Here is a 16,848-nt window from a genome sequence, read left to right on the forward strand (position 1 = left end):
ATTAGTCTGACTGTAAGCCCTAAGAACCTGTGTGTGGAATAATGTGAATATACGTCTTTTGAAAACTGAGAAAAATGTTTTGGCGCATGCCATTTTGAGAAAATGGTCGTTAAAGATAAAAATGTACTTTCCATAAATATGACCGTTTATGTCACATTAATTAATCTCTTATCATATATAACTTCTAAACTGAAAAATACATGTCAAATATACCTTTAACAAATACATAAACACGTTTAACACTTCCTCCTAGGCCAGTGGTTCTTAACCTTGTTGGAGATACTGAACCCCACCAGTTTCATATGCGCATTCACCGAACCCTTCTTAATTGGAAAAATAAAATAGGATTTTTTCAAATTCAAAACATAGGTATATATTTTACTGGTGCACAAAATGAACCGTGCATCAACATCACTGTGTTCAAAGAACAAAATCATCAAAACATGATTTTCACACAAAAACATAATAATGAATATTTACTGCAAATCAGTGTGACTTCTGCTGTTGCCTTTCAGAGACCAGTTCAGAAATGCACGGCTTCACCTTGGCAAGTGCCACTCTCATGTCATTTTCGTAACAAAGTCTGTTCCTTTTCTTCGTTTTTATGTCCAGCATCCTCGAAAAGGATTGCTCGCAAAGATATGTTGTAACAAACGGTATGAAAATCTCCAGAGCTTTCTTAGCAATAACAGGGTACGTTACCATTTGTTGACACCAAAACGTTGGAAGCGTTGTTGTTCTGAAGAGTTGCTGTTGAACCTGGCTCTGCTGAATTTCAATGATTTCATCGAGGTATTCATCATTGACATCTGTTGTCTCACCCATGCTGGATATGACTCTCTTGTAGGGAAGTATCCGTCGAGAGACTTTGCAAGCTCAGTGCGTGGCAATTGCTTGCTTCAGTTCCGCGGGTACAGAAATTGTCTCCGATTCCAGATACATCTTCGATCTTACTTACACAGTCGTCCAGCAGGGGAAAGTTTGCGAAGTTATCGTTCTCTGTTTGTCGTTTCCATATATGGTAGCTCTTTTTGAAAAGCCTTCAGGTTTTCCTCCGCTTCGATGATGTTGACTCCACTGTCCTGCATCTTTTGATTGAGATGATTGAGAGCTGCAAAGATATCAGCCATGTACGCTAAAATGAGAATTAACTCAGAATTTTTGAAGCAATCTGCATGACAATGTTGGTGCTCTTGCAAAAACAGGGCTAATTCCACACGCACGGCAAAAATATGATTCAGCACCTGTCCCCGGGATAACCACTGAACGTTAGAATGGTACAGAAGTACTTCGAAGTACCTTGAAGATGCGGTGCCTCAGAGCACTAGTTCGCAGATAGTTCACGCATTCCACTACAATTTTTAATACTTCTGCCAGTTTTGGAGGCAAGGTTTTTGTTGCCAACGCATGCCTGTGCAGAATACAATGCGTAACAATGATGTGTGGTGCATCGGCTTTCACTAGCGCACCAAAACTAGACTTTCTTCCCAGCATGACTGGAGCTCAGTCCGAACAAACTGCAGAAACCATATCCCATGTAAGATTGTGGTCTTTGAAGAAGTCATCCACAAGTTTCTTCACATCGGCTGCCTTAGTTGTTGTTGTAAGAGGGTTACAAACTAAAAAATCTTCCTTTATCACGTCGTCTTTCACATAGGGCACGAATACAGCAAGCTGGCTTAGATTGGAAACGTCTGTGGTCTCGTCGAGTTGAAGGCTGAATTTTGCCGGGCTTGAAATCAGATCTGCAACTACTTGAGCCAAGATGTCTTTGCTCATGTCCTCTATTCTGTCGCTGATGGTGTCATTTGAAAGAGGAATTTGGGATAACTTAACTTCAGCCTCTTTTCCCAGCATGATATTCGCCATCTTCAACACAGCTGGTTTTATGAGTGTTTCACCAATGGTGTGTGGTTTGCCCTGCTTTGCGATCAGGTAAGCAATTTCGCACGATGCTGTGAGGATCGGTTTGTTGATGGGTACAAAGCCGAGAACAGGCAGAGTAGCCTTTTCATCGAATCTGGCTCTCTTCACCTTGAATTCAGCGAGCGTTGTGTTCTTGTATTTTCCATCTCCATGCAGCTTAAGGAAGTGTTCTCTTAGTTTTGCCGGTGCTAGACTAGAATTGCTTAACTTGGCATTGCAAATCATGCAGTTAGGACGCTGACTCCCATCACATTCCGTTATACATGTGAATCCATATTGTACATATTCGTCCGACCACTTTCTTTTTTTGCTTGACAAAGTAAGTATGAAGGGATTAAAATCTTAAGAAAGAAATCACAAGACGTACCATCACGACAGTCACAAGTTGACTACTGAGGGCACCAAATTCCCTGCAGCACAGATAGGCCAAGCAATGTAGCGTGATCACCTGCAGCCAATGATGGCCAAGCGGGGCGTGTCATCACAAATCATATGAGTCGGATGTGTGTCTTGACCTCCGCCGAACCCCTGAGACTGACTCGATCGAACCCAGGTTAAGAACCACTGTCCTAGGCCGAGTCTCCTCCTACACATCTGAACAGCCAATGCATCTCTGTTGCTAGACAGAACCTTAGTGATCTGTTCTTCCTCACTTCATCTGACCTGACCTCTACCCCAAAGTGCTCACTCCACCCCAACTCATGGCTGTCATGGTGTCTGGTACGAGATTGTGCCTCTTCTCCTCCCAGAGCATCCCTCCCATAGGATCCCTGATGGCTAACAATAACATATCCTGACATGAATAAGTATATTTCATATTCTCAGAACCCAACCCTGCTGAACAATAGCTTTCTACTGTTCCACTTACTTAAACTTGGAAATGACATACATTAAGGGAACATTTTGACATTTCGTGTATAGTTAGTGAGAAAGTCCATATTGCTAATGTACGGTCCCTTACTAGACGTCCGAAAACGTTTGTAAAATTCGCGGACGGCGTCGGGCAGAGCGGCAGGGCCGGACCTACCGGGAAGTCATCAAATGAACTTTGTCGGACATTCGGTTTCCGTTTTACAAAAATAATACGATTTTGGTAATTTTTCCGCTGTCCCGGAAACTCCCACAAGAGGGCATAAGCAATCATATTGCTATTGGACAAAACATCACGATTCACGACGGGGCCTTATCTCGAAAACGGAAAATATTTTGAAGCCGAAACTTGGTGAGCGTAGGTTTGGCATAATGGGCAGTTGGCCCCGAACAAGATGGCGTCTAGGCCTCAACGGTTTTTGAGTTATGGCTATTTATCTGGGATTAAAGGTCCAAAATGGTGTCAATAAAAAAATAACCAGCCATTTATCTATCGTCATTTAAGAGAAATCGTACAATGACAGATTGGTGATGTTCATGGATAGGTGTTTGTTTTTTTCAACGGTTACAGATCCAGTTGCAGGGTGTTCTTACAAATCTTTTTAAAGTGTGCTGCGGAGCTCTGCGAGATTTCTGTGATTTTCTATGATTTTCTGAAATAACACACACTCACTAAACCCTCCGTAAATAACTCAGTTCTTAACGTAAAGACTTAAAACTCAGGTTTCTGTAAAGGCATACCCCAATCAGGATATGTGTTTATTTATAGCTTCCTGTGCCAACCGGACGTGCCTTAAATGGTGTCACAGTGGCAGTTTCCAAGGGTTAAAAAGGTCAGATCTTTTCAAAACTTCATATGTGTGATTAGGCATCCCCCATAAACTGTAAGTCAGTCATTTCTCCCAACAGATGTCAAAGAATAGCTCTCTCTCACACACACACAGAAACACACACACAGCAAGGATGGAGTGACAAAGTGCGGTGCTTAAAGACACACAAAGCCTACAATGGCATTTCCATATTCTCTAGGCCGTGCCGAGTACAACGAGATGCCCCGCTTGACCGTAGCTCGCTCGGTCTAAGCACAGCGACCATTAGAAAAATAGGCCCAAAATGAAGCCTGCCCCACAACGTAATTTGCTTTTGGGTGACAGTGAGAGAACCGTTAGGGTGAAAAACACAATTTGACCTCAGGTACGTTCCTAAGGTCCTCCCGATCTGTGCAAGCCTAACCTTGACCGTGTAGCATTAACCCTTAACAGTAAAACAGGGTTTTTTGATCTCACAGAATACAATGACATCTCTCCCCATAGGAATACATTGCCTGCACCCCTAAATTCAACCTGAAGCCTATGTGGGTTATGAATGCCGTATGAACCTGTCTTCGGTAACAGTCCATCAGGCCACTATGAGGTCTACCTGTGTTGATTCTAAGCTTCCTGGCCAAACCGGAAGTGGTTAAAATCGCCCTAAAAGTGTATATCCATACCCTGCCTGCAGTTTGATAGACATAGTGCATTCAACCCTGTGTAAATCAGTCAGTTCTTAACTTAAAGACTTAAAACTCAGGATTCTGTAAGTGGCTATGTCAATCAAGACATGTGTTTACTTATAGCTTCCTGTGCCAACCGGAAGTGCCATAATTGGTGTCTCAGGGGCTGTTTCGAGGGGTTAAAAAAGTCACATCTCTCCAAAATGTCATATGTGTGACTAGGTAACCCTCCTCAACTGTAAATCAGTCATTTCTCCCAACAGATGTCAAAGAAAAGCTCTCACACACACACACAGCAAGGATGGAGTGAAAAAGTACGGTGCTTAAAGACACAGAGAGCAGGCAATAGCATAAACATAATCTCTAGGCCGTGCCGAGTTCAACGAGATATCCTGCTTGACCGTAGCTCGCTCGGTCTGAGCGCAGCGACCATGAGAAAAGTAGGTCCAAAATGAAGCCTGCCCCACAACGTCATTTGCTTTTGGGTGACAGCGGCGGAACCGTTAGGTTTAGAAGGACAATTCAACCACAGGAATGTTCCTAAGGTCCTCCCGATCTTTGCAAGCCTAACCTTGACCGTGTGGCATTAACCCTTAACAGTAAAACAGGGTTTTTTGATCTCACAGATTACAATGACTTCTCTCCCCATAGGAATACATTGCCTGCACCCCTCATTTCAACCTCAGGCCTATGTGGGTTATGAATGCCTTATGAACCTGTCTTCGATAACAGTCCATCAGGCCACTATGAGGTCTACCTGTGTCGATTCTAAGCTTCCTGGAGCAACTGGAAGTGGTTAAAAATCACCCTAAAAGTGATGGCGTAGCAGTAAGTCGTCCAGTCCTGTCGTGTCCCTGTATTTATCGTTTCTTTTTCGTTTTTTACATATTTTTACATATTTTCTCCACATATCTCTTTGAAAACATTTTGCTAAACCTAAGCTTCCAAATACTCTTCAGTTGAGGGGTTACTTCGGGACCCCTCAACTGAAGCTAGCCAGCTAACCAGCGGGTATGCTAGCGGTCTTAAGCTAACCGGTCATCAGCTAACCTGTAGTTCGGAAACCTCTCGCCTGTTCGTACAACGCGACTCTAACCAGAGCATAACGGACCTATTTATTTTTCATCCCCGGATTCATCCCCGGATTCCCACCGCAAACGGAACATCTTTCAGCTGGATTTTTCAGCAACTAGCTATCTAGCTAAACCGCAACCCCGGGTTACTCCTGGCTAGCGTTTCCACCCACTTAGCTTGAAGCTAGCCCGGCCGTAGCACCTGTGCTACCACCGTAGCATACTCCTGAGCTACAATACCCGGGCCCACGACCGGTCTATCGATGTCATCGCATGAAGAGGAATAAACAGACTCACCCCATCGCGACGTCCCCCAAAGGCTAACTCTCTAGCCCTCACTATCTCCCTGCTTGCTAATTCGGCCTGCTAACTGCTAGCTTGTCCAGCTCCGGTCCGCTAACTGCTACCTTGTCTAGCCCGGGCCTACAAACTGTTAGCTTGTTAGCACAGGCCTGCTAACCGCCTGAATCACCGCGTCCCAAACGCTTACCGGACCCATATTTACTTTCTATCTCTTTTGACTTTTAATTTGTTTATACCTTCCGGAAACCTGCCTCACCCAATGTGATACGGAATCGCTATTATTTTATTTTTATTTTTAGAACACACTCAAGAACCTCCAGAAGCTAACCAGCTAACTAGCTACAAGCTATTTAGTCATTGTTCGTTTTTTTTTACCCGGATAACACTCGCCAGTCCAGCTTCCCTGCCCCATCCACCGCTGCCCCCTGGACACTGATCTCTTGGCTACATAGCTGATGCACGCTGGACTGTCCATTAATCACGGTACTCCATTCTGCTTGTTTGTTTTATCTGTTGGCCCCGTTGCCTAGTCTACGTCATTTTACCTGCTGTTGTTGTGCTAGCTGATTAGCTGTTGTCTCACCTACTGTTTTAGCTAGCTTTCCCAATTCAACACCTGTGATTACTGCATGCCTCGCTGTATGTTTCTCTCAAATGTCAATATGCCTTGTATACTGTTGTTCGGGTTAGTTATCATTGTTTTAGTTCACAATGGAGCCCCTAGTTCCACTCTTCATGCCCCTGATAACTCCTTTGTCCCACCTCCCACACATGCGGTGACCTCACCCATTACTACCAGCATGTCCAGAGATACAACCTCTCTCATCATCACCCAGTGCCTGGGCTTACCTCCGCTGTACCCGCACCCCACCATACCCCTGTCTGCGCATTATGCCCTGAATATATTCTACCATGCCCAGAAACCTGCTCCTCTTATTCTCTGTCCCCAACGCTCTAGGCGACCAGTTTTGATAGCCTTTAGCCGCACCCTCATACTACTCCTTCTCTGTTCCGCGGGTGATGTGGAGGTAAACCCAGGCCCTGCATGTCCCCAGGCACCCTCATTTGTTGACTTCTGTGATCGAAAAAGCCTTGGTTTCATGCATGTCAACATCAGAAGCCTCCTCCCTAAGTTTGTTTTACTCACTGCTTTAGCACACTCTGCTAACCCTGATGTCCTTGCTGTGTCTGAATCCTGGCTCAGGAAGGCCACCAAAAATTCCGAGATTTCCATACCCAACTATAACATCTTCCGTCAAGATAGAACTGCCAAAGGGGGAGGAGTTGCAGTTTACTGCAGAGATAGCCTGCAAAGTAATGTCATACTTTCCAGGTCCATACCCAAACAGTTCGAACTACTAATTTTGAAAATGACTCTCTCCAGAAATAAGTCTCTCACGGTTGCCGCCTGCTACCGACCCCCCTCAGCTCCCAGCTGTGCCCTGGACACCATTTGTGAATTGATCGCCCCCCATCTAGCTTCAGAGTTTGTTCTGTTAGGTGACCTAAACTGGGATATGCTTAACACCCCGCCAGTCCTACAATCTAAGCTAGATGCCCTCAATCTCACACAAATCATCAAGGAACCCACCAGGTACAACCCTAACTCTGTAAACAAGGGCACCCTCATAGACGTCATCCTGACCAACTGGCCCTCCAAATACACCTCCGCTGTCTTCAACCAGGATCTCAGCGATCACTGCCTCATTGCCTGTATCCGCTACGGAGCCGCAGTCAAACGACCACCCCTCATCACTGTCAAACGCTCCCTAAAACACTTCTGTGAGCAGGCCTTTCTAATCGACCTGGCCCGGGTATCCTGGAAGGACATTGACCTCATCCCGTCAGTTGAGGATGCCTGGTCATTCTTTAAAAGTAACTTCCTCACCATTTTAGATAAGCATGCTCCGTTCAAAAAATGCAGAACTAAGAACAGATACAGCCCTTGGTTCACCCCAGACCTGACTGCCCTCGACCAGCACAAATACATCCTGTGGCGGACTGCAATAGCATCGAATAGTCCCCGTGATATGCAACTGTTCAGGGAAGTCCGGAACCAATACACGCAGTCAGTCAGGAAAGCTAAGGCCAGCTTCTTCAGGCAGAAGTTTGCATCCTGTAGCTCCAACTCCAAAAAGTTCTGGGACACCGTGAAGTCCATGGAGAACAAGAGCACCTCCTCCCAGCTGCCCACTGCACTGAGGCTAGGTAACACGGTCACCACTGATAAATCCATGATTATCGAAAACTTCAATAAGCATTTCTCAACGGCTGGCCATGCCTTCCGCCTGGCTACTTCAACCTCGGCCAACAGCTCCGCCCCCCCCCGCAGCTCCTCGCCCAAGCCTCTCCAGGTTCTCCTTTAACCAAATCCAGATAGCAGATGTTCTGAAAGAGCTGCAAAACCTGGACCCGTACAAATCAGCTGGGCTTGACAATCTGGACCCTCTATTTCTGAAACTATCTGCCACCATTGTCGCAACCCCTATTACCAGCCTGTTCAACCTCTCTTTCATATCGTCTGAGATCCCCAAGGATTGGAAAGCTGCCGCAGTCATCCCCCTCTTCCCCTCTTCCCTGGACCCAAACTGTTACAGACCTATATCCATCCTGCCCTGCCTATCTAAGGTCTTCGAAAGCCAAGTCAACAAACAGGTCACTGACCATCTCGAATCCCACCGTACCTTCTCCGCTGTGCAATCTGGTTTCCGAGCCGGTCATGGGTGCACCTCAGCCACACTCAAGGTACTCAACGATATCATAACCGCCATCGATAAAAGACAGTACTGTGCAGCCGTCTTCATCGACCTTGCCAAGGCTTTCGACTCTGTCAATCACCATATTCTTATCGGCAGACTCAGGAGCCTCGGTTTTTCGGATGACTGCCTTGCCTGGTTCACCAATTACTTTGCAGACAGAGTTCAGTGCGTCAAATCGGAGGGCATGCTGTCTGGTCCTCTGGCAGTCTCTATGGGGGTGCCACAGGGTTCAATTCTCGGGCCGACTCTTTTCTCGGTGTATATCAATGATGTTGCTCTTGCTGCGGGCGATTCCCTGATCCACCTCTACGCAGACGACACCATTCTATATACTTTCAGCCCGTCTTTGGACACTGTGCTATCTAACCTCCAAACAAGCTTCAATGCCATACAACACTCTTTCCGTGGCCTCCAACTGATCTTAAACGCTAGTAAAACCAAATGCATGCTTTTCAACCGGTCGCTGCCTGCACCCGCATGCCCGACTAGCATCACCACCCTGGATGGTTCCGACCTAGAATATGTGGACGTCTATAAGTACCTAGGTGTCTGGCTAGACTGCAAACTCTCCTTCCAGACTCATATCAAACATCTCCAATCGAAAATCAAATCAAGAGTCGGCTTTCTATTCCGCAACAAAGCCTCCTCACTCACGCCGCCAAGCTTACCCTAGTAAAACTGACTATCCTACCGATCCTCGACTTCGGCGATGTCATCTACAAAATGGCTTCCAACACTCTACTCAGCAAACTGGATGCAGTTTATCACAGTGCCATCCGTTTTGTCACTAAAGCACCTTATACCACCCACCACTGCGACTTGTATGCTCTAGTCGGCTGGCCCTCGCTACATATTCGTCGCCAGACCCACTGGCTCCAGGTCATCTACAAGTCCATGCTAGGTAAAGCTCCGCCTTATCTCAGCTCACTGGTCACGATGGCAACACCCATCCGTAGCACGCGCTCCAGCAGGTGTATCTTACTGATCATCCCTAAAGCCAACACCTCATTCGGCCGCCTTTTGTTCCAGTACTCTGCTGCCTGTGACTGGAACGAATTGCAAAAATCGCTGAAGTTGGAGACTTTTATCTCCCTCACCAACTTCAAACATCAGCTATCTGAGCAGCTAACCGATCGCTGCAGCTGTACATAGTCTATTGGTAAATAACCCACCCTTCTTCACCTACCTCATCCCCATACTGTTTTTTATTTATTTACTTTTCTGCTCTTTTGCACACCAATATCTCTACCTGTACATGACCATCTGATCATTCATCACTCCAGTGTTAATCTGCAAAATTGTAATTATTTGCCTACCTCCTCATGCCTTTTGCACACATTGTATATAGACTCCCCCTTTGTTTTCTACTGTGTTATTGACTTGTTAATTGTTTACTCCATGTGTAACTCTTTGTTGTCTGCTCACACTGCAATGCTTTATCTTGGCCAGGTCGCAGTTGCAAATGAGAACTTGTTCTCAACTAGCCTACCTGGTTAAATAAAGGTTAAATAAAATAAATAAAATAAATACCCATACCCTGCCTGCAGTTTGATAGACATAGTGCATTCAACACTGTGTAAATCAGTCAGTTCTTAACGTAAGGACTTAAAACTCAGGAGTCTGTAAAAGCATACCCCAATGAGGATATGTGTTGACTTATAAGCTTCCTGTGCCAACCGGAAGTGCCATAATTGGTGTCTCAGGGGCTGTTTCGAGGGGTTAAAAAAATCAGATCTTTCCAAAACTTCATATATGGCAACCCCCATGACCTGTAAATCAGTCATTTTTCCCATAAAATTTCAAAGGAAAACTAAATCACACACACACACAGCTTGGAAGTAGGGACCCATTGGGGTGCGTAGAGACATACACTGCCTGCATTAGTTAACCTTGTTGGAACTTTTAAAGAACCGTCGGACCTAGAGTTCCGAAACTTTAGAAACCTGTTCTAGACCTCCGGTCGATAGTGCGTGGTGAGTTACGTGGCTCTAGAAGGTTCTCGGACCGAGAAACAGCCTCGTACATTTGCAATGACTTCAATTCATTTTGACCATTACGAAAATGACGACATTTAGAAAAGTCTCAGAGACACAAGACTAGGTGCATTGCGACCGTCTCGGCCCATAGAGACGGAACCCAACGTTTCTGTCCGATAGCTCATTCAAGGACCCCGTAGCAAGTCATGGAAAAAAAGTGGATTTTCAGCACCAATTAGGGTTTTGCTCAGACACCAAATGACCGATCGAGCCGAAACTTGGGATTCGGGGTCGCCTCAGCTAGGCCTACACATAACATAAGAAATGGACCCGCAGCTAGAACGTAACTACGTGTTTTATGTTTTTTTTTATGGTTTGAACTGAAGGCGTTGTGAATTTTGGGCCAGCTCTGAAGTATGTGATAGTTGGCTACTAAACGAGTTGGAAAAAGTGGGTTTGGTGTCAGTTTGTATCAGTTTGGTGTCAGAATGATATCTAATTGACTGATGGACGGTGACTTGCTGGTGACTCTTGTCCATTTGCAATATGTTTAAACAGTGAGGTACCATCACCAAAGTGACAGTCTGAAATCAACCCTAACAACGAGCGATTGAGATGAACCAGAATCACTGCCCAGCCATCCCGAGTTCATCGGGCCCGTCAATTTCACATTCCTGCAGGATTTTTATAGCATGACAAATTCGTGATGGTACCTGCCCATTGAACCATATTGCAAATGCACAGTGACTTTGCAAAAGTAAGAAAACATAAACAAATGGACATAATGAAATCACCATATTTTTATTTTTGGGTTACCAGTTGCACAACAATGCACGTGCATTTGCAATATGATTCAACAATGAAAAAACATCACAAAATGGACATGATGAAATCAACACAACGAGTGATGGAAAGGTACAACTATCACTGCTCGGCCATCCTGTGTTCATCAGGCCAGTCAATTTTGCATTTTTGAGCATGTCAAATTTGTTATGGTAAATGCCCATTGAACCATATTGAAAATGTACATGCACTTGCAATATGATGCTATAGTGAAAAAACATCACCAAATGGACATGATGAAATCAACACAACAAGTGATGGAAAGGTACAACTATCACTGCTCGGCCATCCTGTGTTCATCAGGACGGCCCCCATGGATAGAGGGCCGTAGTAGGGTACTCCCATAGCGGGCATGGACAATAGGAGTCCCGGTAAATGCATTTACAACCATATTTTTTGGGGGGGTTACCAGTTGCACAACAATGCACGTGCATTTGCAATATGATTCTATAGTGAAAAAAAATTACCAAATGCACATGATGAAATCAACACAACGAATGATGGAAAGGAACAACTATCACTGCCCGGCCATCCCGAGTTCATCAGGCCAGTCAATTTTGCATTTCTGCAGGATTTTTGAGCATGTCAAATTTCTTATGGTATTTGGCCCCCAAAAAAGTTACTTTTGACTTTGACTTTTGACTTCCTATGAAATCATATTGCAAATGGACAAATCATATTACTTATGCACAAGTTTAAAAAAAATTATGATAATACAATTTTACAAATGTATATTCATACAGTTCTTACACATGATGAATTGACATAAAAATCGAAACAATTTCGAAAAACGGTCCAGAAAGCACTTTTTTACGAGGGTGATAAGTTTTTCAAAAAAGTTCACATTTTCGACTTTTGACTTCCTATGAAATCATATTGCAAATGGAAAAAACTTGTGCCTTATGCACAAGTAAAAAAAAAATATAAAAAAAATAATGATATTAAAATATGATTAAAGTATATTGATACAGTTCCTATACGTGTGTAATTGACACAAAAGGGTGTGTGAAGTTTTTTACAAAATTTCGACATTTTTGACTTTTGACTTTTGACTTCCTATGAAATCATATTGCAAATGGACAAAACATATTTCTTATGCGCATGTAAAAAAAAAAAAGCAGAGGTAAACAGAGCCCAAAAGCCCTGTCCGCCTCAGCCGACCACTGCAAACTCACCAGGCCCCCTTCAGCTGTGGGAGCCTCTACCTGACCAAAACCCCGGATAAACCTCCGGTAGTAATTGGCAGACCCAAGAAACCGCTGAACCTCCTTTACCGTGGTGGGAGTCGGCCAATTACGCAAGGGTACAATGCGGTCATTCTCCATCTCCACCACTGAGTTGGAAATGCGGTACCCTAGGAAGGAGACAGTCTGTTGGAAGAACAGGCACTTCTCAGCCTTGACATACAGGTCATGTTCCAACAATTGTCCAAGCACCCTACGCACTAGGGACACATGCTCCACATGTGTAGTGGAGTATATCAGAATGTCATCCATATACACCACTACACCCTGCCCGTGCAGGTCCCTGAAAATCTCGTCTACAAAGGCTGGGACGACTGATGGAGCATTCATCAACCCGTACAGCATGACAAGGTACTCATAATGCCCTGAGGTACTGAATGTCGTCTTCCACTCGTCTCCCTCCCGGATACGAACCAGGTTGTAAGCACTCCTGAGATCTAGTTTGGTGAAGAAGCGTGCCCCGTGCATTGACTCAATCGCTGTGGCGATGAGAGGAGCGGGTAACTGTACCTCACAGTGATCTGATTTAGACCTCGATAGTCAGTCAATACACGAGCGCAAACCTCCAACCTTCTTCTTCAAAAAAAAGAAACTCGAGGAGGCGGGTGATGTGGAGGACCGAATGTACCCCTGATGCAGGGATTCGGAGACATATGTTTCCATAGCCACCGTCTCCGCTTGTGACAGAGGATGCACGTGACTCCAAGGAAGTGCGGGGTCTACCAGGAGATTTATCGCACAGTCCCCCTGCCGATGGGGTGGTAATTGAGTCACCTTCTTCTTAGAGAAGGCGAGAGCCAAATCGGTATATTCAGGGGGAATGCGCACAGTAGAGACCTGGTCTGGACTTTCCACTGCGGTAGCTCTAACGGAAACCCCTAAACACCTACCTGTGTACTCTCGTGTCCACCCCGTGAGAGCCCCCCGTTGCCAAGAAACAGTGGGGTCATGACAAGCTAACCAGGGTAAGCCTAGCTCCACGGGAAACGCAGGAGAGTCAATGAGGAAGAGACTAATTCTCTCCTTGTGAACCCCCTGCATCACCATACCCAGAGGAGCGGTGGCCTCCCTAATCAACCCTGACCCTAATGGTCGACCAGCTAAGGCGTGAACGGGGAAGGGCACAGCCACGGGAACAATGGGGGTCCCTAAACTATAGGCAAACAATCTATCTATAAAATCCCAGCCTCGCCTGAATCAACGAGCGCGTTGTCCTAGGAAGGGGGGGGGGGTTGCTGCGTGCTCCCGGACGTACCTGCTCCTGCTGACTCCATATAGCTGCTCCGGAATTCTGTAAAGGTTGCGTACTGGTGGCAGAGAAGTCAGGCACAGGAGAGTAAAAACTGTGTTTATAACGGAGCAGTTTAATAATAAAAACCACCGGAAACAGAACAAACAATCAATGGGTACAAAACCCGTCGCACACCAGATAAACGTGCACATGCAACTTACAATAAACAATTCCGGACAAGGACATGTGGGGGAACAGAGGGTTAAATACACAATGATGGGATTGAAACCAGGTGTGTGGGAAGACAATACAAAACAAATGGAAAATGAAAAGTGGATCGATGATGGCTAGAAGACCGGCGACACCGAACGCCACCCGAACAAGGAGCGGAACCAACTTCGGCAGAAGTCGTGACAATCCTAAATGTTTATTGCATGACTACCTAGTAAAGTTCGGAATACTGCAGCCAGTGATGTGTCCCAAAATTATTGATATATTAAGTTTCCAACAGGATCGGCCATCAGCAAAAAAAAGTTGTTTAGTGAAAGTTTTCAAAAACATTTACAACCAACCAGAATCAATTGGACACATTAATACATAATGCAGCTATAATATTTAAATAAACGTATGATTTCTTAGAGTGGGTAAACTGAGCATTATGCAATATGGTTAAGTACTGTATGTCAAGGGACTATACAATGTTACAATATGTGCAATGTTACCATAAATACATCTTTAAGTAAATATGGACAACATTTCATTTACATGTGCTATGGCAATAAAAACAGACACTGTAGTTGCAGCAAGTTGATGAGGGTTAGGGAGAAGCGCCGGTGGGACTTTTTGAGTTGTGTCTTAGGGCAGTAAAGGATATCAGGGTGCCTAGGAACTTGAAACTGCTGATCATCTTCATGGCAATGTACAGTAGATGGGAGAATGGTCATTAAGTTTAACCATCTACTTTGTTCTGCTTACGCTGAGGCTGTTGTCCTATCACCATTATGCCAGGTCCCACAGCTCCTTAATGTACTCATGATCACTGGTGATCAGGTGTACCATGGTAGTGTCATCAGCATGTTAAGGTGTTGGGTCTATTCTGGGGATCCACATTTTTGTGATAATGTAAAAAATGTAATTTGTTATTATAGGGTTTTCACCCAGAGGCCTGAGTCTGCTTACTTTCCCCTGATGTTGATCCCTGTACAGGGATCACGGCCATAACAGGATTTATTAACAAGTCCAATACAGCAAATTAAAGATAAACATCTTGTTAATCTACCCATCGTGTCCGATTTAAAAAATGCTTTACAGCTAAAGCACAACATATGACTATGTTAGATCACCACCAAGTTGAAAAAACACAGCCATTTTTCCAGTCAAGATCACAAAAAGCAGAAATATAAATTAAATGAATCACTAACCTTTGATGATCTTCATCAGATGACACTCATAGGACATCATGTTACACAATACATGTATGTTTTGTTCGATAATGTGCATATTTATATCCAAAAATCTCAGTTTACATTGGCGCGTTACTTGCAGTAATGTTTTGATTCCAAAACATCCAGGGATTTTGCAGAAATACTCATAATAAACATTCATAAAAGATACTAGTGTTATTCACAGAATTAAAGATAGACTTCTCCTTAATGCAACCGCTGTGTCAGATTTCAAAAAAACTTTAAGGAAAAAGCATAATCTGAGAACGGCACTCAGAGCCATTTTGGAATCAACAAAGTTAGAAACAACACCATAAATATTCACTTACCTTTGATGATCTTCATCAGAAGGCACTCCCAGGAATCCCAGACTGATGTGTTCCATAAAGTTCCATCATTTATGTCCAAATAGCCACTTGTTGTAAGCGTGTTCAGCCCAGTAATCCATTTTCATGAGGCGCGAGCATTTCATCCAGACAAAAACTCGAAAAGTTCCGTTACAGTCCTTTAGAAACATGTCAAACGATGTATGGAATCAATCGTTAGGATGTTTTAAATATAAAACATCAATAATGTTCGAACAGGAGAATTCGTTTGCCTGAAGAAAAGCACTTGAACGAGAGGTGACTCTGTCAGGAGCACGCGTCATGAGACCAACAAGGTTCTCTGCCAGACCACTGACTCAAACATTTCTCATGAGCCCCTCCTTTATAGTAGAATCCTCATTCAATTTTCAAAAGACGGTTGACATCTAGTGGAAGCCCTAGGAAGTGTAACCTCATCCATATCTCAATGTTTATTCGGTAGGCCAAGCTTTGAAAAACTACAAACCTCAGATGTCCCACTTCCTTGTTGGATTTTTCTCAGGTTTTTGCCTGCCATATGAGTCCTGTTATACTCACAGGCATCATTCAAGCAGGTTGGAGTCATTAAACTCGTTTTTCATCCACTCCACACATTTCTTGTTAACAAACTATAGCTTTGGCAAGTCGGTTAGGACATCTACTTTGTGCATGACAAGTCATTTTATTTAACGTATAATTCACTGTATCACAATTTCACTGGGTCAGACGTTTACATACACTAAGTTGACTGTGCCTTTAAAGAGCTTGTACATTTCCAGAAAATTATGTCATGGCTTTAGAAGCTTCTGATAGGCTAATTGACATAATTTGAGTCAATTGGAGGTGTACCTGTGGATGTATTTCAAGGCCTACCTTCAAACTCAATGCCTCTTTGCTTCACATCATGGCAAAATCAAAAGAAATCAGCCAAGACCTCAGAAAATAAATTGTAGACCTCCTCAAGTCTGGTTCATCCTTGGGAGCAATTTCCAAGCGCCTGAAGGTACCACGTTCACCACAAACAATAGTACGCAAGTATAAACACCATGGGACCACGCAGCCGTCATACCGTTTAGGTCTAATAGTATAGTACTATAGTATAATAAAGTATAATAGTATAGTATAAAAGTATAGTAGAGGGAATTATTTATTTCAGCTTTTATTTCTTTCATCACATTCCCAGTGGATCAGAAGTTCACATACACTCAATTAGTATTTGGTAGCATTGACTTTAAATAGTTTAACTTGGATCAAAAGTTTCGGTTAGCCTTCCACTAGCTTCCCACAATAAGTTGGGTGAATTTTGGTCCATTCCTCCTGACAGAACTGGTGTAACTGAGTAAGG

At 44.1% G+C, this 16,848-nt stretch overlaps 1 pseudogene; it reads right to left on the minus strand.

Annotated features, from left to right (window-relative positions):
• The window catches only part of LOC109904016 (transcription elongation factor A protein 3-like), a 38,913-nt pseudogene that overhangs the window by 18,304 nt on the left and 3,761 nt on the right, over window positions 1-16,848 (minus strand).

The sequence above is a fragment of the Oncorhynchus kisutch genome, linkage group LG2 (assembly GCF_002021735.2).
Source record: "Oncorhynchus kisutch isolate 150728-3 linkage group LG2, Okis_V2, whole genome shotgun sequence".
NCBI classification, from domain to species: Eukaryota; Metazoa; Chordata; class Actinopteri; order Salmoniformes; family Salmonidae; genus Oncorhynchus; species Oncorhynchus kisutch.